We start from the raw sequence: 26,885 nt of genomic DNA, 5'->3' as shown, positions 1-26,885 counted from the left end.
CTCCCCTATTGGCCTGATTGCCCCTTACCTGCTTGCTCCCCTGCTGGCCAGATTGCCCCTAACCACCTCTGCCTCAGCCCCTGCCACTGTGGCTTTGTCACGAAGGAAGTCGGACGTCCAGAAGATGTCAGGCTGACCTGGTCTATTGTAATTAGCATATTACCCTTTTATTAGTATAGATTTGTTCTTGCTGTAATACTCTGATTTTTTAAAATTTACTTTCTATATTCAATAGCATTTAATTGTGTAACACCTCAGTGTTAACATTATCATTAAAATAGTCTAGTAATTTAATTTTCTATTTATATGTTCATGTCCCAAGAACTTTTTATTATTAGACAGATCTTATTTTATAATAGGATGTGATTTTTTAAAAAAAACTTTAAAAATTAAAATATAACATGCTTAAAGAAAAATACACCAATATAAGAGTACAGTTCAATCACAATGTGAGCATGTGTATATAACCACCACATGCATCAAGAAGTAAAGGATCACCAGCACTGCAAAACCCTCTCGCCTCCCTCACCCTCAGCAACTAGTGACTAAACCCCAATCCCTTGTCACAATGGAACCCACCATCTTAACTTCTAAGAAACAAGATTACCTTCAGCTCTCTCTGAAATTTACAAAAGCAGAATCTTATTTATGCATTCTTTTTGTTTGTCTTATTTTACTCTATAGTATTATGACATATTTGTTGTTGTGTCTATAATTAATGCATTATTACCATTGTTATTTACCACCTAAATGTACCACAGTTTGCTTAACCATCTTAATATTAAAGGGCATTTGTTTATTTATTTTCAAGCTATTTGAAAAAATAGTGCAATAAAAAAACTTTTACATGGCCTTTCATGGACATATGTATTCATTTATTTTACATATATATCCAAGAGTAGAACCACTAGGTTATAGGATAAACTATAATACCAGTAAATACTATCAAAGAGTTTTTCAATGTAATTATTCTTAACTTTCACTTCCACCAGGAGGATGTAAAAATTCTATTTTTTTCATATATTTGTCATAACTTAGTGTCATCAGTAGTTTAACTCTATTTGTGGGTGGTTTCTTACCAATTTAATTTATTCTTTGGAAAAGTTTACAAAAATATTATCATTTCTTAGCTAAGGATGGATTTTATTTCTTTTTTTTTTTTTTTGCCTGTACATTAAAATGCAGTGATTGCATCACTCAGTAGTCTCAGCAGAAGTTAATTATTTAAAAAAGAATGCATACTCAGCTATTCTAGTTTATAAAGTTTCATAAAATACAAACTAATCTATAATAATAAAAGCAAATCAGTGGTTATTTGGGGATCTTTCAAGGAGAAAGGTGAGAGGGAGAGATTACAAATAGTCATAAGGAAATTTATTGAGGGTATGCTGATGAATCATTTCTGTTTTTTTATCTTCAATGTGTTCGTTTGAAAAAAAAAATTAAGAGACTTTGTTGGGTATAGAAATCTAAGGTGGCACTATCATATTTTTTTAACATTCTGGACATTACGTATTGCATTGACTATTGCTTTATTACTTTTGTGAGCAATCTATTCTCTATTGTTGCTTCTTTAAAGATAATGTATCTATTTTTCTTTAACTTCTTTTAAAATTTTCTCTTTTTCTTTCACTTAAGCAATACTACTGTTACCATGATTCATCAGTTCTGTGCTATTTTTTATTTTTGTTTTTTTGGGTGTGTAACCTGCTTTGGATCATAATATTTATTAAATTTCTGGCACAAAGGTATAGCATTCACAAATTTTGGAAAATTATCAGTAATTATGCCTTCAACAATTAATTCTATTTTTAAATAGTTTATTGAGGTAGCAGCCCACTCTCTGGTATTTTATTATGACAGCCCTAGAAAAACAATGCATTCTCCATAACCTCATGGCCAGATTTTAATAACAGCAAATCTCATGGCAGATTCTGCCACACATGCAGATAGTTATTAAATGTTTATTATTAACAGGGCATATTAAGTCTCACCTCTCTTTTAGATGCTTTCATCACACCTTACTTGAACATGCTGTACTACATGCAGATACATTCCGGTGTCACTATCAGTTAACCTCATAGTGGATATCAGGCAGCCAGAATCTTCGGACCCCAGCAGAGCACGGGTTTGAGAACAAGAGTCTGTTGCCATCTCTGAGGCGAGAGGACTTGTTACATTCCTGCACCTGTACATGCAGTGGATGGGTGTGTTTATAAAATATTTTTGACAAGCTGCATGTCTTGAATACTTCTGAACTCATTAATGAGAGCCTGTTTCTAATATTTGTTAAGCTAATTAGCAAGCCACTCATGAAAATCCATTTTGAACATTTGTTAAATCACCTTTATTGTTTGAGATTAGAATAACCAAAACATTTGTAATAGCTACCTCTGGAGTGTGGGTTTTCTGATTAGAATACTAGCTGACTACCCCTGAGGTATCAATTCTTGATTAGGGCAAATGATTGCCCTATGGTGGCCGCCCAAACTAAAACAGCCTAAATAAATAAATAAATAAATAAATAAATAAATAAATAAATAAAAATTGTATATATACATACACTCACTCACACACACACACACACACACACACATATATATATATATGTGTGTATATATATATATATATATATATATATATATATATATATTATTGAGGTATTTTAGTATTCAATAAACACTCCATATTTAAATGTACCACTAAAAATATACATTATACCTGCATACATAGAAAATAATCACCTCAATCGAGATAAGGATTACAGCCATTCCTTCCCCAAATATCCTCTTGCCAATTTGTATCCCTCCCTCCCATCCTTCCCACCCAGGCATCCCTTGGAAAACACTGATCTGTTTTTGTTCTGATCTATTAGTTAGCATTTTATAAAACTTTATAAATTTAAGTAATATAGTGTACCTTCTTTTTTTTCTGCATTTATCTCTTTTGATAATTATTTTGAGATCCATCTATGTTATTATGTTTAAAAATTGCTTTTTATTTTTATTGCTAGGAAGTATTCATTAGTTGGATATATCAGTTTCTTTAACTCTTCAACTACTAGTAGTCATTTGGATTGATTTCAGATTTAGGTATTGCAAATATAGCTGCTTTGAATATAAGTGTACAAGTTTTGTAGGAGACAGGTTGTATTTTCTTCGGTGAATATCTTGGAGTATTATATAATGGCTGAATCATATAGTAGGTGTTTATTTAACTTTTTATGAAACTGCCAGTTTTGTAAGTGATTGAATCACTAATATTCTCACCAGCAGTTAATGAGAGCCCAGTTTATATCCTTACCAAAATTTTGTATGGCAAGCCTTTTGATTTTACTTACCTAATTTATACTAATAAAAGTGTAATATGCTAATTAGACCAGGAGACCTTCCGGGTGTTCTTTTGGACAAAACCATGGTGAGGGGGCCCAGGCAGAGGAGGTTAGGGACAATTGGGCTGGCAAGGGGGAAGTTGGGGGCGAGCAGGCTGGTGGGAGGCCAGTTGGGGGCAAGCAGGCCAGCTGAGGGGCAGTTAGGGGAAAGAGGCTGACAGGGGAGGGCAGTTGGAGGTGAGCAGGCCTGCAAGCAGAATGATTAGGGGCAATCAGGCAGGCAGGCAGGTGAGCAACTACCGTGTTTCCCCAAAAATAAGACATCCTCCGAAAATAAGACCTAGTACATGAAAAGATAAGACATCCCCTGAAAATAAGACCTAGGGAGAAAAAATTAATATAAGACACCCTCTTATTTTTGGGGTAACAGGGTAGAAGCCAGTGGTTCTGAATTGTGGGAGGGATGTCCAGCTACTGGTTTAGGGATCGGGCTTAAACCAGAAGTTGGACAACCCCTGAGGGGTCCCATATTGGAGAGGATGCAGACCGGGCTGAGGGACACCCCCACTCAATGCATCAATTTTGTGCACTGGGTCACTAGTTTATATATATTGATATATAAAAACTTAAGCGACCAGTTGCTTAGGGGATTGGGCCAAAAGCAGCAGTCCAACATCTCCCAAGGGGTCCTGATTGTGAGAGGGCATAGGCCAGGCTGAGGAACCCCACCTGAGCACAAATTCATGCACTGGGCCTCTAGTATATTTATAGTTATATCATATTGTGGTTTTAATTTGCATTTCCCTAATGAGTAACTATTTTGAACATCTTTTCATATGTATATTTGTCATCCATGTATCTCTTATGAAGTCTATATTCAATTATATTAGCAGAATTAAGTTGTTTACTTATTCTCAAGTCCTGAGAGCTCTTCATATACTATAAATAAAAGTTTTTATCAGGTATCCAATTTGCAACTATGCAAAAACATATATAACAGATAGACAAGGAGAACAGTATGGTGATAGCCAGAGGGAAAGGAGGTTGGAAGTATTTGGATGGGGATAAGTTGAGGTGGGAAAAGGGGAGAAAAATGTTGGTGGAAAGAGACTTTGCTTTGCGTAATGGGTTTACAATGCAGCATGCATATAATGTGAATTTTAGAATCAGCTTGGCAATGTCTACAAAAAGAAATCCTACTAGGATTTGACTGGATTTGCATTAAATCTATAAATTGATTTGAAAGACTTGACATCTTAATAACCTTGAGTTTTCTGACACTTGCATACAGTATCCCACTCTGTGGATGTAGGTCTAAATGTCTTTTCAGCAATGTCTTAGAGTTTTCTATGTAGAGATCTTGTAAAATTTTGTAGCATTTACCTCTAAGTATTTCCAGTTTTTTATATTATTTATTTAATTTCAATGTCCACTAGTTTTTGTTATTTATCTAGATACACTTGATTCTTTTATATTGATCTGGTGTCCTACAACCTTGCTAAGGTTATTTAATAGTTCTGTTAGATTTTATGTGTGTGTATACTCCATTGGATATGCTATACAGAAATTTGTTTCAACTACAAATAAAAACACATTTACTTATTTTTTTCCATTCTGGGGGCTTTGTACTTTTTCATATCGTATTGTACTGGTGAGAGCCCCAAATAGAACGTTGAGTAAGAAGTCATGACAGCAGGCATCATTTTTCCCTATTCTTGATCATAGAGGAAAAACAGCAGTCTTTCCACACTAAATTGATGTTAGCTGTAGGTTTTTCATTAAGACTTGACATCTAAATAACATTGAGTTATTATGTACTTTATGGCATTAAGGAAATTGCCTCTTATTCCTCATTTTTCTGGGAGATTTTATCAGGATTAAATTCTTTCTTAAGGTATAAACTGAGGCTATCTATTTGAGACAAATCTTTTTCCAGATATATAAATTGTTTTGGTGCTAAAAAGTCCCTCTAAGTACTGCTTTTGCAGGATTCCGCAAATGTTGTTATATTGTGTTATTTTTCACTTGATTCAAAATGCTGTCTAATTTCCCTTTTTGATTCAACCAAATGAGTCATATAAAATTTATTTAGAAGATTTTATAGCTGTATTTTTATTTGGGAATTTTCTAGATGTGTTGTTTTGTTATTTTGGGTGTCTTCTTTTAATTTTTTGTTCTTTATTGATTAGGGTATTACATATGTGTTGTTATTGTTATTCTCATTCATTTCTTTGTCAGGGAACATAACATTTATGATTTGAATTACTTTTAACTTCTACACATACCTAAGTTGCAGATTACCTGCCTTTGTTATATTAATAACCACACTTACAATAGTTTGATATCCTTTTAAACTGTGTTTCAATTAAATCATTAGTTGTTCTTTCTTTTGTTCTGGTATTTGTTCGCATGTGTATGTATGCACACACACAAACATGCTTAACTTATTTATTGCCATATTTATGTAGGCTTAATAGTAAGTTGACAACATTTAAACATCTGTTTATGAGCAGAATTTACCCAATATCAATTTAAGGCCACAGATAATCAGGTCCTTTCTTATTTTAATTCTTATTTTTATTTATATTTTGCAGAGTTTCCCTTTGTCTGTCTTTGGTTCTAATTTTCATATTCACTTTTGTGCCTTTATTCACATTTTTGCCATATCTATAATTATTTTCCTTGACTATCTAAAGCCCATTCAATTTCTAAGTAACAAGTCATTCCAGTTTCATGAAGATTTTTTAACCTACGACTGTTCTTGTTGATATTGTCGTTTTATTTCTTTGTGACTCTTACAGTTGTGGGTAGAAGTCTAGAAGATAAGGTAGTGCTGATAAATGAAGTCCAAAAATTGTGGTTCTCTGGAATCACTATGTTGCAAAGGATATTTTGGAAAATTTCCAGATTTAAAAAAAATAAAAATTTTATATTAATGAGTAGGTATTATATATGGTCATTTAATTGATGGAGGCCAGAGATGCTGTGGGCTAAGCAATGTGTAGGACAGTCTCCAACAACAACAACAACGTTTGTGGGCATCTTTAATACTGTAACATCCTAGAAGATATTCGTGTAGTAATTGATAATCAGTTTGTAATTTCCTGTGCTCAGTACCATGTGTGTTTTATACAATTTTGATGGATTTATAAACTGCAACTTTTCAATTCAGGAATGTAAATATTATGAAAGTCAAGGAAGATTGAATTTTGCTTAGAAATTATTACTTTTTTAACATTTCAGAAAATTGCATTATTAATATCAACACAGTTCATGGAATTCATATAGCCAATTCAACACAACTACACATATCAGTCTTTATTTATAGCTGTAGCAATCAAATATGCAATGAAAAGATGAAAAAAATTTCTTTTAATATTTGGAAACATACAGTATTTAAAGCAGACAACCATCCTATATAATAAAAGTGTAGTATGCAAAGTGTGCCCTCTACTGGGAGATTACCTGAGAGTTGGACCAGAGGGCAGGACTGGCTGGGGGAAGGGAGGGAATACCTGGTCTGCAGCTGGCAGCCAGCAGCCACTAGGGACCCTACCAGTGCACAAATTTCTTGTTAAATATAAACACCTATTTATATTTTGTTTACAAAAGCTCCTTTATGATATTTTATGTTACCATCCTAAATGTTTGTGTGTATTAGTACACTTAGTATACTGATAAGAAATTTATACTGTGGGAATTACATAATGAAAAACACAATTTTCTAATTTGAGATTGATATAATCCTAGGATTCTAACACACAATTTCTTTATAGAGAGAATTTACTTTCTCAAAATTTTCTCTTTCCCCAATTTTCTGTAAAGAATATGGTATTTTAAGCACTGGATACTAAATGTATGTTTTCACTTGTGGTACCTTTCAAAGAAAAAAAAATATGTTTTCCATAAAATCTCATTTTTATCCCACTTCACATGATATAAACAGATATTCTTTAGTCACCACATTATAAGCAGTATAGACTAAGAAAGTAAATAAAACATCAGTATTCGATCCATGTAATTAGATATGACATTATTTTGCAAAACTTTTATTTTATTCATATAATGAAATGAACTCATGAATTTATGTTAGTGACCTGGATCATGATGTAATATAAACATCCTAGAGACCTAGTGCACCAATTCCTGCACCAGTGGGGTCCCTCGGCCTGTGTGGGATTGGGCTAAAACCTGCTCTCTGATTTATCCCAAGGGGTCCTGGACTGTGAGAGGATGCAGGCCAGGACTAGGGACCCACTGGTGCATGAATGGGGCTGGGGAGGGATGCAGGAAGTTGGCCAGCTGGGAAGGGAGCACCGGAGGGCTCCAGGGCATGTCCAGCTGTCTTGCTCAGTCCCAAGAACTCTGTAGGAGTAAAATTCCACTTATAATACAAGAAGTATTTAACATTATTTCAAAAAATTAGCTTCCACAGATTGACAGTTTATGTAAAAACCTATTTATTACTTGCTTTGAGTTATGATTCAACCTCATGTTTACAATACCAAGCATTCAGAGTTTTGGTGAGGCTAGAGCAAAGAAAGCTGTGCTTTTAATTACATACAGAAACCTCTTTATGACTTTGAAATTGCAGTGTTTTATCTTCATTGTTTTTCATAAAAAACTCTAAATCTTAGGGACTTTTTGGTCTTATCTCAAATTTGAGATATCGGTTTTAGCCATCCTCTAATAAAGAATCATACTTTTAAGAATATGGCCCAGAAATGGGTTTTAAGATCTTTTTAAAAAGATGAGATTGTGTCCTAACTGGTTTGGCTCAGTGGATAGAGCGTCAGCCTGTGGACTCAAGGGTCCCAGGTTCAATTCTGGTCAAGGACATGTACTTTGGTTGCAGGCACATCCCCAGTAAGGGGTGTGCAGGAGGCAGCTGATTGAGTTTCTCTCCCTCTCCCTTCCTCTCTTAAAAAATTCAATAAAAATATTTTTTTTAAAAAGAAGAAATTGCAAGCCTTACTTATGCCTTCCACATTATCGTTCAAGAACAAAGGCCATTTCCTATCTATTCTCTTCTATCTGTACTTAACTGACACCTCAGGTTCAGCTGTTAAACAAGTTACTGTGGGGGAAAACAAGAATTAATATATCCATAGCCTGTATCCTCATGATGTTTATGCTCATAGAGAAGACAAATGTATATAAAATTGAGGGGATCAATATAATAAATTATCTATTACAATGTCTTATTCAGGTAAATGAAATAAGAATTCACAGCAGAGAGGGAGAAGGCAGAGCTCTGGAGAGAAAATGGGGAATAAAGCAACCTCTCTGATTATGAAACCAAGGCCATATTGTGAATCATGGAGTAAGAATTAGAAGGATGGAGAAAGAAAGTAGAGTTATTATAGAGCCCCAGGTACATAATCAGCCTCATAGAAAGTATAGCATGAATCTGTAGCGAGAACAAATCATACTTAAATCATACTAGGTGAAAATCTCTTTTTGGTTTAAAAAATGTTTACATTTCCTTTTATCAAGTGCATAATTTCCTGATATTACTTTTAATGGATGTAAGATGTTTTTCTTATCTTCTCTATATGAAATTTCCAGAGGAAAAAAATCATGATTATTGAAACAGAAAACTCTAAGTTGAAACCGGTTTGGCTCAGTGGAAACAGAAAACTCTAAGAGTTCTTTAATATTTATTACTTATTACATTGGTGCATTTTTGCCTTTGTGTATTGTTGTTTTTCTTATTGTAAGAATCTTTTTTATGTTCATGCTCTCTTTGGTAGTTACTTAATTTTTGTCCTTTCTATTTTCTATTTCTCTAGAGCATCATTAATAATGTGCTCCCAAAAAATGTGCTCCGAACACTCATGGAACAAAATACAAAAGGACTAAAGTCTAAGTAGGGCAGATTTAATTCAGTGAAAAGTATGATAAATATATAAATATTACTATATTCAAAAAAGCTAACAATAACTCTCACTCACTCACTTCCTGCTTTTTTAAAGAGCTGATTTTAGCAACCATATGTTGGTTTTTATTTTTTACAGGCCGTTTATTACTGGACAGTTTAATCCCAATAAATTGGTTGTACGTTACAAAGGAGTAATCTTTAAAATATGTCTCTTGTGTGTACCTGTTCATTGATCCAAAGCCTTGCCTTATGGTCATGCCCACATTCAATAGTCATCATTATGGAAATAACAATGTTTGCCTGTTTTATCCAGTCGATACAGCAGATGCTAGGAGAACTAAAAATCACATAGGCTTTCATGCATTCTTTTGGGCTGACTTACTGCTTTTGACTGGGGAATATATTTATGAGTGAGTGCATTTTCATTCTTTTCTCCACCTCTTTTAAATCTTCATAGAGCTCAAACCCCTGCTCCATCAGTTTAATGCTTCAATATGGTCTCCTTTATTATCCTTTTCACTTATAAACTACTCAGAAGAACTTGCCAATAACTTTAGGAGTGGTGTCAAGGTGCTGTAAAAACTCTGAAATGCTCTGGGATGATGCCATCCAAGAACTACAGAGTGGAACAAGATTTTTGAAAAATAAGATAATGAGATTTATGTGTTGATGATATTGGCTAAATAAATTCCTAAGGCTTAATTGCATTCATAGTTACTCAAATTCATGTGATTATATATTTAAAATTTTGGCGGGAAGGGAAACACTAAATAGATGCCCATTTTTGAGCATGTATTATGTCATCCTCTTTCTCAAGACTAGTTTGCATTTGATATAATTTATATAAATGGAATCCTACACATGTATGTTGAGGGGCCTGGCTTCTGTCCCTCAATATAATTACTTTGAGATTATGCATTCATTTTTATATATTAATATTTTGTCTCTATTGCTGATGAGAAATAAATTGCATGAATATGTCACTTGTTTATGGGCATTTGGGCTTTTTCCAGTTTTGAGCCATTATAAATAAAGCTGCTGTTAATGTGTATATACATGTCTGGGAATGGACATATACTTTCCTGTCATTCAAATATTGAAAAGGCAGATTAATAGGGTTGTGATAGGTTTAACGTTAGAAAAAGTGAACCACTTTTTAACATTTTAAAAGTTAACCTCCATCTGTTTTCCAAATTGATTATACCACTTTACAGTTCCATAAGCAGTGTATAAAATCTCTAAATGTTTCATGTTCTCATCAACACTTGACATAGTCAGTCTTATTAAATTTAGCCATTTGAATAGTTTGGAGTTTTATATCAGTTTCAATTTTCAGTTCTCTAATGACTAATGATGTAGTGTATAATTTTGTGGGCTTCTTGGGTAAAGTGTCATTCAAATTATTTCACTGTTTAAAAATTTAGGATGTTTTCATATTATATTTGAGAGTCCTTAAATTTATAAATGATTCAAGTTTTTATGACTTCTAAATAGTTGTTCCCCATTTATGGCTTATCTTGTCATTCCTTTAGTTAGTAGGATGTTTCAAAGAGCAGCATCTTCTTAATTTTGGTGAAATACAATTTGACAATTTTTCTCTTTGAATCAGGCTCTTAGTATCATCGTTAATAAATGTTTGCCTAACTCAAATTTTCTCCTATATTTTTTTCTAGATGTCTCATAGGTTTTTGGTTTTACATTTAAATCAATTATTTCTAGATAATTTTTGTATTTTTTTTAAAATACAAATATTTGGGTAAGGGGTGGATTCCTAATTACCCCAGAACTGCTTATTAAAAAGTCTATCCTTTCTCAACTAAGTTGTCTTGACACTTTTGTCAAAAGTAGTAGTCCATATACGCATAGGCCTATTTCTAGACACTGTGCTGTTCTTTTTGGTTTTTTTATTTTATTATTTTTTCCCATTTTTTTCATTGATTATGGTATCACATAATTGTCCTCAACCCCCCAATCCCATCCCAAACCCCTCCCTACATATGCCCCCACCCCCACCCCCCTTGTCCATGGCCACTGTTTTTCATGATTTATTTGTGTATAATTTAACAAATAACACAACTTCTTAATAACTGGTAGCATTGTAATAAGTATTGAAGTCAGGTACTTTTAGTCCAACAAATTTAGTTCTATTTCAAAATTGTTTCGGCTATTTGGGTCATTTGTATTTCCACATGAATTTTAGAATTATCTTGTCAATTTCTATAAAAATTGTTTAAAGGAATTTTGATGATTATTTTTTGAATTTATGAATCATTGTTGAATGCCCATTTGTAATCTGAGGTAAAAAATCTAAACCAGTAATAAGGGGTTGAATTAATTTTGAGGAAGCAGTCTATTATAAAAGTGAATGCTATTTGAATAGATATTTTTTTCCAAAGAAGATATACTGATAGGCAATAAACACATGAAGATTTGCCATCAGAGAAATACTAATGAAAACCACAGGATATCTGTAATTTGAAAGACAACAGCAAGTATTTGTAAGAATATGGAAAAGTCATATATTCACTGCTGGTGAAAATGTAAAATGCCATAGCCATTTGAAAAAGCCAGACAATTCCTCAAATGTTAAATGTAGAGTTACCATATGACTCAGAAATTCTACTGCCATGTATATACCCAAGAGAAATTAAAATATATTCTATATAAAAACTTACAGATAAATGTTGATAGAAGCATTATTCACAATAGCCAAAATATATAAATAACTCAAATGTTTATCTGTTAAATGCATAAACATAGTACAGTTTATACATAGTATAGTATAGATGTTTATAATCAAACATCTGATAAAGACCATCTATCCAGAACATATTAAAATACTTACAACTCACCCTAACCAGTTTTGCTCAGTGGTTAGAGCATAAGCCTGCGGACTGAAAGTTCCCAGGTTCAATTCTGGTCAAGGGTAGGTCCTTGGTTGCAGGCACATCCCCAGTAGGAGATGTGCAGGAGGCAGCTTATTGATGTTTCTCTCTCATCAATATTTTTAACTCTCTATCCATCTCCCTTCCCCTCTATAAAAAATCAATAAAATATTTTTTTAAAAAGAAAACGTACAACTAAAAAATAAAAAGACAAATAATCTAAAATATGGACAAAGACTTTAGATAGATACATCTCCAAAAAAAAGATGCTCCAATAGCAAATAAGGTGCTCTACATCAATAGCTATCAAGAAATGCAGGTCAAAATCAAAATTAGATACCTCTTCACACCCACTATTATGACTAAACAAAACAGACAGACAATAACAAGTGTTGAATAAAGTGTAGAAGAAAAAAATTTACAATACCACTACTAATGCTATTATAAAATGATTCAAGCAATTTGGAAAGCAGTTTAGCAGTTCCTCAAAATGTTGAATATTGATCTACCACTTAATATAACAATTCCACTTGGCTATCTTGGTAAGTAGCCAAGGTAGAGAAATGAAAACATATGTTAAAAAAAACAAAACACCCTTGTACATGAATGTTCATAGCTGACTTATTCACAATAAACAAAAATAGAAAACTTAAATGTTAAGCAATTGATGGATGGATATATAAAATATAGTATTATTTATACAGTAAAATATTATTCAATCATAAAAAAGAATGGAATGCTGTAACATGCTGTAATGTGACTGAACATTGAAAACATTCCTATCTAAGTAAAACCAGTCACAAAAATTACATTTTATGTAATTAAATGTATATGAAATTTTCAAAATAGGCAAATCTATGGAACTTAAAATAAATTAGTGATTTCCAAGATTCAGTAATGGGGGGGGGAGGCAAGTAGGGATGATAATTAAAGGGTATAGGGTTTCTTTTTATGGCACTAGAAATGTTTTAAAATTGATGATGGTTGCATGAATATAAATATACTAAAATCAATGAATCAGATGCTTTAAATGTGTGGGTTGTGTGACATGTAATCATATCTTCATATATATATATATATATATATATATATATATATATATGCTATAGAATGATGCATATTCTAAAATGTGGGAAATAGGTTGTATTATAAAGACTTGATAATTAGACAGCTCCTGGAGGGAAGGACATCTAAGTGGTAATATAAATATTGGGTTAGAATAGATGGTTGAGGATAGGACAAGGGTAGATGTTTGTAGAAATGCAAAATCAAGGAAAATATATATATATATATATATATATATATATATATATATATATATATATATATATATTCAGGTAGAGGAAATACCAGGTTCTAGTATTCAGGAGTGATAAGTTTATAACTGAAGGAAATTGAAGAAATTTAGTATCTAGGATAGAAGTAAGAGAAGTGGCGAATGAGGCAGGAGAAGATCTTAGACAGCTTTATAAGTTACATTAGATATTTGGATATTTATCTTAGATTTATTGAAATATTATTAAAGCCTCTATTAGAGGCTGAACTTATAAAATATAACTGATTCCACATTGGTTAGTTTAAACAGAACTTATAACTTTAAGAATGAAAATTCTCTACAAGAAAAATTACTTTTTTTTTTTTTTCTGACTGCAAATGATTTTGGTCTTGATGTAGTAAAATGAGAACATATTACTTCCTTATATCTATGCCTATTATTTAAAATCCTAAGAATTTCCATGGTAGATATCTCATTAGATCACTGGAAGACATCTAATCAGCTCAAACCCCCACGTAGTTTTCTCAATTAGTTTGAGTACCTAAAACGTAAGAAGATAAGGCAACATTGACATTTACAAAGATGCTCATTTGATTTTTATTTGCTCTGTAACCTCTCTGACATCATTTTATCAGAAAAAAATTTAAAAAGACTACCTTTAATTTTGTTTAAAGTTGGTAATGTTGGTTTTTAAAATACCTGATCATTGATTATCAGGTGATTGGCAACCAATAAAAGGTAGTCATCATTCAGCATGAAAGAAATGTAGCTGATAATATCCTGAAGTGTTGATTTGGCTTTCACCTTTTCCCATTCACCCTGAAGCTTTATTTATTCATTCAATCACACAACAAAAGAAGGCAAGACAATGACTTCATTTCAAAACCAAAACTCTTTTAGTTTTAAAATCCTAAATCCTAAGTGATTTAGAAGTTAAAATTTGCATCCTAAATAATTTAGAAAACTAAGCATTCAGAATTTAAAAAAAAAATTATACCTTTTACTGCATCACTTTCAACCACCATCCCTGAAAATGGATAAAGTTAGTCTAGAAAAGTTAAAGAGAAATAAAATAAGAGTTTAAATATGGTGATTCCCTAGAGGGGAACTTGTCTCCCCTGGTTAAACCCGAAGTGAGTATGACAGCTACTGATAGGTTTTAGTTCGGGAAACTCAAGAGCATATGGAAGCCTGAACCATCTATTTTTAGTTTAGGACTCAGGCATCATCAAGAATCAGAATCCTCCTGCTCCCAGCTGGTGTGCAAGCATCAGGCATGAGCTCTACAGGGAGTCAGTTCTGAGACAACTTGACAGAATTCCTGTTTGCACCCACCATGATATGTTTTCCTCTGCAGCTAGGAGCACACAAACATGGCATCTCATTCCCGGAGCCCTGGAAGGCTACTGAAGCAAGTTGAAGCAACGTGTCAAAATGAAATGACGATTTTTATGGAGCCACCATCAATGAGCAGAAATGAATGAGGACTTCGTCATACAGATCATCAAAAATACATGGCCATGCCCTTTGTTAGGCATATCTTATCTCCTAAGAATAGACCTTGGCCTTGATTAACTCCCCAACAAAAGTAACCCTATGAATTAAAGAGCAATTGCTTACATTTAATATTTGGTACCTGGTACAATTGAGGCTCAAAAAATGTAAATTTTATTGAATCGCATAAAAAATCATAAATTTTAGGCAAGAGTTATGTGCTGAGAGATTTATAGCCATTAAATCAATAAAAATCACTACTGTTCACTGAGTGCTTACATGGCGGCACGTATTAAATTAGCTGCTTTACATAGGTTATCTCAAGGTTGCTAATAGTTAGGCATAGCCTAAAAATGTTCCCCCTTCATCAAATGTTTTTAATGACAGACTCACTCATTTCACTCTAATAATGAAAGTTGGTACCGGTACACCCTGTTATAGTTCTTAACAGCATACACCTTAAAAAATGTTGGATTAATAGTTCTTATGCCTGCCAGGTTCAGATCTAACAAGCTGAGGGTCCTATTCAGACCATAATTAACTTAGTATTCACACCCCCTGTCTTTTAAAGCCACTTCCCATTAGCAAGACCTTTATGACTTCCCAGCACAGTTAGCAACGTTATTATTTCCATCAGGCAAAAGACAATAATATGTTAGAGACATTAACTGTAAAATAAATAATAATTTTAAAGGCTTTATCCTGTCTTAGGGCTATCCTTAGCCTTCAAAATAGTTAATTGGCCCCATAGGCTTAGATGGGCTTTATATTTTTGAAAATGTATTAGACAGAGAGGAGGGTTTTAAAATAACGTTTTCTTTTCCTAAGGCTCCCCCTCAAAACGCACTCCGAATGGGGAATGTCTTGAGGTCTTGCCCAGCAAGAGCTAATGGGAACCACACCGCATTCAGCTGTGACCTTTAAGGTATATTTCTAAAAAGTAAATTCGGCCTCCAGCCTTGCCAAAAGGGATAAATAAGCGTTACAGTTTTGACCTTGGCTAACTGTGGAGCAGCCAGAGAAGCTGACATCAAAAAACATTTGCTTTTAAGAACATTTCTTTCATGCTTGTAAGATCTAAAGGTAGGCTGAGTGAGGGTGGAGATGCTGTAACAGAAAGGTTGACCGAGGCGGGAAAGGCTGGTTCCTTTTCTCTCATTAAGCTAGTACACTGCCAAGGGAAACTCACACATCGAAAAAAGAAAAACAATTGCTTCTATTGATCTCGCTATTACGTACAGTTTTCAGTCTCTTGAGTACCTATGAGTGTGTGTGTGTGTGTGTGTGTGTGTATTAAATCATTGCAATAAGGCTAACATTACAAAGAAGAAATGTAAACAATCCCTAGGTATTTTTCTTGACCTTGCAAAAGTAAAATAGCATGAAATAGTTTGCCAAGAGGAACAGATGTTTCTGTTGTGTATTTCTTATTCTCTGGGCATGTTTGGGAATTCTAAATATAAATGTTCAAACAGGCTGCAAACACACAGAAAGTTTGGGGGAGAATGAGGTTCATTTAGAGGATTAAATCTGATTCATAAGTTTGGAAAATGGACACTTTACACATATTAACCTGCGTGTGACATACATTTTTAAAAAAGAGTAAATTCAGAGAGATAGCCAATCTCATGACTAGTTAATACTATATAAATAATAAAAAGAAACACGTTTCAAGGACATACATACTAACTTAATTTTGCATGATTATTTCAATGCTCTTGTGTGGCAGATTGAATGGAATCATCTATGTAGACTCTCATGTTTAATGCAATTGTATACATTAAATTAAATAATGAAAAATCTCTCAGCAGAAATCGTAATGGTATCAGAATGAAATTTCTACCTAACCAACACATTGTTTGGCACATGGTTATCTAGTATAGGAATATTAGAGTCCCAATGCACAAAATTCATGCAAGGGGCTCGGCCCATCGCAGCCCTGTGGCCCCGCTCCCCCAAAGCCCCACCCACTAGTCTTCTAGAAGTCATCCTGAAGGTTGTTCCAGAGGTTGTTCTGCTGTCTGGCCTAATTAGCATATTAGCTCTTTATTATATAGGATAGGATAATAACCTAAGCTTGCTGACCAGGATGCTAAACACAAATTAGCCTCTGTGCCTCCAATGAATAGGGGCTACAGTTTTTATTTCTATATTGAGGTGATATCCCTGACAAATAAACAATAAACAATCTTCTTCACAATGGTAATACAGTTTATTATCATAAAATGTTTCTGGATGACATCGTTGGATGGCAACTTAGGTCATTCTTCACTTCAGCCCTCCTCAGAAGAACAGATAGAAACTATCAACAACAGCCAAAATACCACTGAGAAAATCCCAGAACCCAGGGAACACATTCAAGGGGTAAGTGGCATGGCTGCACTCTGACTTTATCGCCCTCCCCGGGCTGGCACAGCTCCACACCGAAGGGCCTCCTTGTCCTGCAGTTTCTCCAGTGGGGAAAAGAGGACCCAGGGTTGACATTCAGCTTCCCCCATTATGGGATGCTTCCCTGGAGGCTTAACCACAGAAGATGAGATAGAAATGAAGAAGGGGGTTTGAAGCAAACAGTGCTTAGAGCTCATACTGCATTCCTCCTTGCAGCCATGCTTGAGCAGAGAGCCTACCAAGCAGCTCTGTCCATCTCCAGAGCAAAGCCAGCGCCCCCGTCTGGCCGCAGAGCTCAATTGGCTTGGTTTGGGTCTTTACTCAACAAGCCTTGCTGGATCTGGAGCCCAATTTACTTTCCTCCCAGTCAGTGAAGCAAATTTGAAGCCCTACTCAGCTGGCGGGTACAATCTCCAGTAGAGGAAGCCTGACCAGAGAAGCCACAGAGTCCATTCTCCAGCCGCCATAGGGCAGGCAGCCAGCTCAGCAGCAGTGCTGTCCAATTGTTAAGTACAGCCTCTGGTCCCGCCTAACCAGCGAGCCTGAAGAGTGACGCTGAACAACATCAGAACCCAGGCTATGGCACCATCTAGCTACAAAGCCCAGACTACTGCTTTGCTAGATGTTAAAAGCAGCACATGGCTTTGCCCAGGCAGGAGCCCAGTCAGTGATCCCACCCAGTAATGAAGCATTGCTTGATGAGGAAGCCTAGACAGTGACCGTCCCGACCATGGAGCTGTCTCTGGAACCACTCACCTGCAGGACACAGCTGGAGGTGGCTCCCAATCAGAGTGCAGCCAGCAATCTTGCCCAAACTTGGAGCACAGCCAGGGGCCTACCTGGCTACGAAGCTCATCCTGCAGGCCCACTCAACTTTAAGGGATAGTCTGCATCCTATTCTGATCTCAGAGCACAGCTTGAGCCCTTGTCTAACCTGAGACCCCCGCCTGTATCCCCACATGAACACAGAGTCGAATCAACAGCATCCTGGGGCTGGGGAGCACAGCCTGAGACCCCACCTGACCTGGAACAATTGTGGAGCCCAGCTGATAATCCTGCCCAATCTTGTGGCACCATCTTGCAAGGGAACAGAGCCTGTGACCTTGCCTGACCAGAGGTGATACAGAGACAAGCTAGTGGCCCTACCTGAGCAAGGAGCACAGGTGGCAGCCTGTCTAAGCAGGGAGACTTGCCTGAATACAGAGCACAGCCAGCAGGCCCAGCAAATATGTTACCCATGCCATGACACCCCCTGACCTCAGCAATTGATTTGGAACATGTCTCCTTGCCCCCATTGGCTTAAGAAAATAAAAACAGCCATAGCCAGTATTTCTCAGTGGTTAGAACATTTACCTGAACACAGAATGGTCATAGGTTTGATTCCCTGTCAAGGGGGCATGTACCTGGGTTGCAGTTTCAATCCACAGTCACAGCCAGAGTGCATACAGGAAGCAACTGATCAGTGTGTATATCACACATCAATGTTTCTCTCTCTCTGTATTTCTCTCTCTCTCTTTCCTCCCTTCCACTCTTTCTAAAAATCAATGGGGGAAAAAATCCTCAGGGTGAAGATAAACAAACAAACAAACAGAAAGTAGAAACAGAAATAGATCATGTTCACAAAGAATAAGCAAGACTGTACACTTGCTGCCACGGTATAAGACTGTGTTCATTCTCCTGTTCTTTCCGAACAGTCTACAGAACATCCCATTAGTCCTCAGTATTGATGACGTCATATTAATTGGACCCAATGGCAAAAATTGGCAAATGCTCTAGATCCTTTATTAAACCCACATGGGCCCTAAAGAGTGAGAGATGAACCCTAAAATGATTGACAGACCAGACAAATAAGGGAAATCTCAGGGAATCTAGTGTTCCGGGGCTTATCGGGGCATCTCATCCAATGAAAAGAAAAAGACTGTGCACCTGTGCCACTTACCACTTAAAAGAAGCACAGTGCTTGGAGTTATCTTCAGATTTTGAAGTTGGCATATTCCACACATTGGAATACTGCACCAACCCATTTATCGAATAATGCTAATATTCTAGTTTCCACTGGATCCCAAAGGGGAAAAAACAAAAGCTTTTCTTCTATAGCAAGACCAGGCTGTGGGCAATCAGCAATGATACTAGGACAACAGGCCTGGCAGACCACAACTACCAAGGATACAGTGTGTTTGGTAGAGACAAACATGCGAAAATGCCATGTAAAACATCTGTAAAGAATTGGAGCACAGATTCCTATGATTCTGGGGAAAGGATTTATGCTGTCTGCTAGAAAGGACTATAAACCTTTCAAAATGCACTTTCCGGAGGGAAAAGGCTGGAATGATTCCTGTGATAATTCACTAGAGTCAGAGACACCAGAATAAACACAACTTTAGCTTAATATGATAGACATACATAGAGAAATGTCTGTAGATATGTATTTGTACTCTAATTATACACAGTTAGCCAAGAGGGCCTAGAAGCAAAGGTACCTCAGTAGCAACTGCACACAGAGAACATACCTTGGTTACTAATACCACTCTCCGATAAAAGGAACCAGAGCTCATTGGAGGAATGGTTGATTCCAGGGCTGGGATAAGAAGTATAGATACAAAATGTGATCTTGGAGTATCTTGTTTTGCATGAAAATAAGTAAATTATAGGGGGGGAAAAAAACCACCCACAATGATGGCAGCATGGGAAAGAGTCATAGGGTTAAGGGAAAGAGCTACTGACTTATTGCAACAATATTTGCAATAAAATAATCACAAACCAAAGTATAAAACACATGTACACAAGACTATAGTGATATAAATATAGGATTGAATAAATGACAAAGAGGAGGCAAACCTCCCATGCAAAGTAATTCAAGTAATTGATGTAGATATCACACCTTTCAGAAGATGGAGTTTATCTTCCCACTCCTTTAGTAAGGAAGATGCATAGTGTTTTCCTTCCAAAGAATAAAGCATTCAAATAAGGATAAGGGCTAAATTGGTAGTGCAGAAACCTCTCAAACACTACCTCAGCCACGTTATCAAGGTGAACTTCAACAGCTACATATATATTGATATGATGTAATGAAAATAGCAGTTTCCCTTTGCAATCTTCCTTCCAAATATATGTAAATTCTATGAGGAAAATGTCATAAAAGTTTCTATTGAGAGACAATTTACAAAACGTCTCATTAGGGCTCCTCAAAACTGTCAAGACCATCAAAAACAAGAAAAATCTGAGAAACTGCTACAGCCAATATAAGCTTCAGGAGACATGACAATTAAATTTAATAAGCTATCTTATATAGGATGCTGAAGCAGAAAAAAGATATTAGGTAAAAATGAAGGAAAGTCTGAATATATTATGTATATGTTTATATTTTGAATTGTAAAGTTTATTTATTATTTTATGACCCAGCATAAGCTCTATCATGGTTAATTATCATTGCACAATAGGAGAAAATGCATATTCTACAACAATTGCACATAGTCTTCTATAATCTCAATCAGACAAATGTGGTTTATAGTATTATTCAGATACTCCACAACCTAAGTACTTTTTTCTATTTACTCTATCAATTTCTAAGAAAAGAGGGTTAAAATATTATTGTGCATTTGTGCCCTCCTCCTCTTTATTGCCAGCTATTCATATATTTTGAAATCCTTTTATTTGGTGCATACAATTTTAACTGTTTTCTCTCCCTTTTACTTTTATTGTATCCACTTCTTTTTCTTTAATAATATATTTCTAGCCTTGAAGTCTATTTTGCCTGATATTAATAGAAACAAACTAACCTTCTTATGGTTAGTGTTTTCTTATTTTATTTTCATTTAATTATTTAAAATCTGTGCCTTTTTATTTAAAGCTCATGTCTTGTTGGCAGAATACATTTTGCATTTTGATACAGCCTGACAAATTATGCATTTAATTGGAGTGTGTCAGCTTATTTATTTTCAATAAAATATTTAAATTATTTTATTTAAGTCTACCATTTTGCTGTATTTTCTAGAAAGCCCATCTATTATTTTCCTTTATTGCTTCTTTCCTACTATTTTTATGTGAATAAAATTGGTGTGATATTGCATTTTATTTTCTGTATTGTCTTTTTGGCTATGCCCCTTTGCTTTATTTTAAACATTTGCTCTGGTGATTACCATCTATATTTTAGCATATCACAGTTGAATTAAGATTTGCATTGTAACATATCAAATAAAACATAGAATGTTGCAGCAGTATAATTTCATTTACCAATCCCAGTATGCTACTATTCATTCCAGTCTAATGATTTTTCCTTTAGCATTTCAAGAGTGCAATTGTGCTAAGAAAAAATTTCTCACCTTTTGATTCACTGGGGGATACTTTCATTTCACTTTAGTTGTTGAATAAGATTTGTTTTCTTACTATATATTGGTTTTGCATAGACTGTTTTTGTTTTAACTGTTTAACAATACTTGATTGCTGTCACGTGGCCGCCGGCGTTTCTGATCAGAAAGGCCAGTAATGTCATGATTTTCATCATGTATGCAGTGCATCGTTTTTCTATGCTGCTTTTAAGAGTTTCTTCTTATCTTTAGTTTTGATAATTTGACTATGATATTTTTAGGTGTGGTTTTCTTTGTGTTCATATTACTTTAAGATTTTTTAGTTTCTTGAATCTATGAGTTTATATTTATCGCCATATTTCAGAAACTGTTGTAATTATTTCCTCCATTAAAAATACTATTTTTTTCTCATCTTTTGAAATTTCAAGTAACACTTGATATTTTCCCAGTTGTCATCAATGTATGTTTTCTTGTTTTAAAAATTATTTTCTCTGATCTTATGATTGAACAATTTCTATTGTCATCTTCACTGACCATCTCCTTTGCAGTCTACAATGTAATTTCTATCCTATCTATTAAATTCCTTTTTCAACTTTTGTGCTTTCAAATTCTAGATTTTGCTGTATTTTTTTCCTTAGTTTTCATGTCTCTGCTCAGATTGCACATGCTTCTAATAATTTTGACCTATTTTCTATTAACTATAAAAACATATTTATAATTCCTGCTTTAAAACCCCTGCATGATGATTCTAAACATCTAGATAATCTCAGAGTTGGTTTCTATGATTCCTTTTTATCTTGATTGTGGGTCATAGTTCTCTGTTTCTACTCATGTGAGATAATTTTTGTTGCAAACTAGACATTGTGGGTGACATACGCTATGAGGTGTTCTCTGCATTTTTCTTAAGAGCTGCAATTTTGTTGTAAGAGTTAGCAAGGAGTTAATGGTTGGAACAATGTCTAAACCCTGCTTTTGCTATGTAAGCAGCAACTGAAATATCTGTTCAGTTAACTCAAACTTCCATTTGTCCCTGATTTTGACCAACTAAGAATTTCCTTCATAATGTGTAATTCCGAGGTCATAGAAGAACCTGACTGTAATTGTCACACATATATTTTATATTCCCCAACTCTGGGTTTTTATTTTAGGGGTATGTCTCTTCATACTGCTATTCTAAATCCTCTGACTTTTCAAGCCAAAAAAACTATGTCTTTATACTTCAACTTTAGATGCCTTGCTCCACAAGAAGTAGGGTATATTTCAGGCTATATAAATGAAACAATATAAAATTGCTATTCAAATCTCCTCCAGCTTTTCCCTTTTAGTGATTGAATTCCATTTTTTAAAAATAATTTTGTTGACCCTCCAGTATTCTCAAATATATTAAAAAAAATTATGTTGTTGAGAGTTCATAATTAATATATCTCAAAGGGTTAGTCCAACATAGCCTAGAACTATATATCAATTAACTTCAAATGTAATATGAATCCAGCAGGCATGGCTCAGTGGTTAAGCATCAACCTATAAGTCAGAAGGTGATTGTTTGATTCCCCGGTTGCAGGCTCAAAACCCAATGTGGGGCATGCAGGAGGCAGCCTATTGATAATTCTCTCTCATCATTGATGTTTCTATATCTCTTTTCCTCTCCCTTCCTCTTTGAAATCAATTAAAATATTTTTAAAAAGTAATGTGAAACAAAAACATTATTAAGCAAACAAAAGGTGAGAGAATGTGATACCAGTAAATTTGCACCTATTGTAATGCTAAAAGGTATTTCTCAGGTAGAAAGAAAATTGGCTCAGATAGGAAACACAAATATATCATAATAACAACAATGAAAAAAATATAGATATTTCTTAAAACTGTGTGAAGCGATTTATTAAATATTAGGAATCACTAGAATATATGTAAATTTAAAATTTATGGTAACAATAACATAACAGAAAAAAAGGGGTCAGTGGAGTTAGTATACAAGATCCTAGAATTGCATGGGGAATCTTGAAAATCTAATTATCAAGCATATTTGGAAGTAATAATAAGTCAAACATACATGTAATATCTAAGGAATCTAGTAAATAATATCAAAAGTTTTCCATTTAACAAGCTAATGAAGAGAGAAAAAGTAATTTTAAAATTATTTTACTTATTCAAAAGAAAGCAAAAAGTGAGAAATTAATATAAACTCAATGGGAAAATAAAAACCAAACAATATTATAATAGATAAAACCCAAATCTAATCATAATTATTTTGGATGTTATAAACATTAAGATTGCCAATCTGTACTCTAAAAATGCAAACAAAACAAAGAAATACCCACTCATATCCTGCTTACAGGGCCACCATTTCAGTTTAATGACACAGAACATTAAAGTAAAGAAAAAAGATGGCAAAAAAAAAAAAATGTAAAATGCACATACTGTTTAAAATTCTAGCTTTTCTATATTACTAACAGGAAAAATAGATAATAAGGCAAGAAGCATTACTGGAAAGTAAGAGGAACTTTACAAAATAATAAAAGGGTTAACTCACCAGAAAATTATAATAATTCTGAGTATGCACCCAAATTCAAACTATTTAAAGCAAACGTTTATGGACTAAAAAGAGAAAGTAATAGATTCATAATTAGAATGGGAGATTTAGCAAATTTCTTTCAGTGACTGACAAAATAAGCAAACCAGAAAAAAATCAGTAGGTTAACACGCCTGATTGAATTGAACAATATAGAACAATGTAACTAATTATCCTATATAATAAAAGAGTAATATGTAAATTACCCATCACTCTGCAACAAAAAATGGCGGTGCCTATAGCAGATGCTGGCAGCGTCGCCCAGCAAAGGGAGCCCAGTATCCGCTCCTTGGCCTCGGAGGGCGGGGAGGGGTCTCTGGCCAGAGGACTTGGGAATGGGACACTGAGCTCGTGTTGCCAATGGAGGCGCAAGCTCAGCATTTGAGCTAAGGGGGCCACAAGCCTAGTGTCTGCACTCAGCCAGCTGTGCAGCAGGAGGGAAGGAGCTGTGGGGCTGTGAGCCCAGAGTCTGTGTCCCAGCCTGCCATGCAATAGGAGGGAAGGGACCTCTGGGCCCCGAGCCCAGAGTTAGCATGCCCAGAGTCCACGCCCCACCTTGCGGTGGGAGGGAAGAGGCCTGTGGGGCTACAAGCTCAGCATCCCTGAGGAATCAGAAAAATGGATCTTTCCAGTTCCTGATGCTGACAGACCCCTATGGGTGCCAGGATCCTCCACCTGCAGCTCCCAGTCACAGCCTAGCAGCCCCAGTGGCAGACTGGAAGCCCCCTGCCAGCAGTCCAGACAGAACCAGTGTGGCGCTATGGGGCGGAGAAGGGGGGGAAAGGAGGGGGCAAGGGTCCGGCAGGCACCTACAGACATCAAATCACTGCTGCCAAGGTAGCCGCCCCTCCGCCCCCCCCCCGCCTCCCCCCCCTCCGGCCCCCCCCGCCTCCCCCCCCCCCCCCCCCCCCCCGCCTCCCCACACACACACTTGCAAGTAGTATGGTCCAAGGGGGCAACTCCTGAGGCAAGGCTCCCATGGCAGCTGATCCACAGCCAGGAAAGGAAGCCGGACCTGAAAGCCCAAGCACCCGAGTACCCGAGCTGCAGGGCATCATGGGCCGGGGCCCTGAGGAGGCCCCAGGACAAGCATCTTCCCAGAGGCTGTGTGGAAGGAGGGGAGAAACCTCTGGCTAGAGGCCAGGGGAGGGATGCTTATGTCTTTGCAGGTCAAGACTAGGCTGAGGGACAACACCCCCTTGCACCCCCATGCATAAATTTCGTGCACAGGGTCTCTAGTATTAGAATAAATATTATTTTCAAGTATCTGTGGAGCACTTACCCAAATAAATATGTTAGTTTCTAACTCATATCTCAATAAATTCGCAGGAAATGAAATTATGTGACATATATAATACAACCATGTTGAAATTAAGCTACAGATCAATAATATCAACAATAAATAGTTAATGGGGACCTATCTGGTTAGGCTCAGTCGATAGAGCCTTGGCTTGCATACCAAAGGGTCCCAGGTCTGATTCAGGTCAAGGTCAAGTACCATGGTTGCGGGCTCCTCTCTGGCCCAGGCTCTGGTCAGCACTCATGCAAGGAGGCAACCGATTGATGTATTTTTTTTTCACATTGGTATTACTCTCTGTTTTTTCCTCCCTCCCATTCTCTCTAAAAATAAAAGGAAAAATATCCTTGGGTGAGGATTAAAACATAAGAACAACAACAAAAACTAAAAAGTTAATGGGAAATTGCCAAATATTTTGATATCAGGCTTTATATTTATAAATCATTATGAAAAACAGAAAATAATTTAACTGTGTATTAATAGAAATCCAACTTAATAAAATGTTGTGTAGTTGTGATTGGACTTAGTGCATATCTTAGGAAGAGAGCCTAGAAATCAATGTGCTCACTAGCCATTTAATGTTAGAAATCTGAAAGCAATTTAACCCAAAGAAAGTGAAAAGAGAAAAATAATGTTATCATAAATTAATAAAATAGAAAACAAAGACAAATTCTAAAATTCAATAAATCCATGTTGGGAGAATACTTTCATTTCCCTTCCTAAAGACAATTAAATTATTTCTCTGATCAATAGCCATGATTTATAAATGAGAGGTTGTGCTGATCAGTTCCAGTAAAGGTACTACATGCAGCCATCAACTAAGACTAGAGCTACCAATTAACATCCCATCACTTGCCATGACTCATTTGCTATTTCTCCCAGAGAACAAACAGGTGAATTAAACTGGGATTGATCATTATCCCTCGTAAAGTATTGTAGGACCCAGTACTGCTTCTGATTTACCATCTTGGCCTGAAATAGGGGCAGTTTCTGGGGCTTGTATTTGGCCCTTCCTAACACAGACTCTTAGTAGCCATAGGAGACTCCATTGTAGACAGTCTGCCATTTTTTTTTTTTTTTTGTATCGAAAATCAGTGAGCTGGACATAATGCCTTAATGAACCAATTAGTTAGGAGTCATCTTTATTGTGTGTAGGTTCAAAGCAGATTACCTCTGTCAAAAACTGAACAAGCACAGGAGGGAGTATTTCCTTTTTATATCTTTCTAGTTCTTTGTGTAAGTTATTTTTGTAGACAGCTTGTAACCTTGAGTACATATCGTATCTGGTAAACACCTATCATGTCTATACAGAAAACTTGTAACCATAAGTATCATATCATATCTATACAGACACATGTAACCTTGCATATCATATCTATACAGGCACCTGTCATCAATATTAGCATGTCAGTTAGATGGCTAGCTTGCAAGGTCAGACAATTAAGTTTATATTTTCT

Source organism: Pipistrellus hanaki, assembly GCF_964339955.1.
Source record: "Pipistrellus hanaki genome assembly, chromosome: 1".
NCBI lineage: Eukaryota > Metazoa > Chordata > Mammalia > Chiroptera > Vespertilionidae > Pipistrellus > Pipistrellus hanaki.
This window is presented reverse-complemented; position numbering follows the sequence as displayed.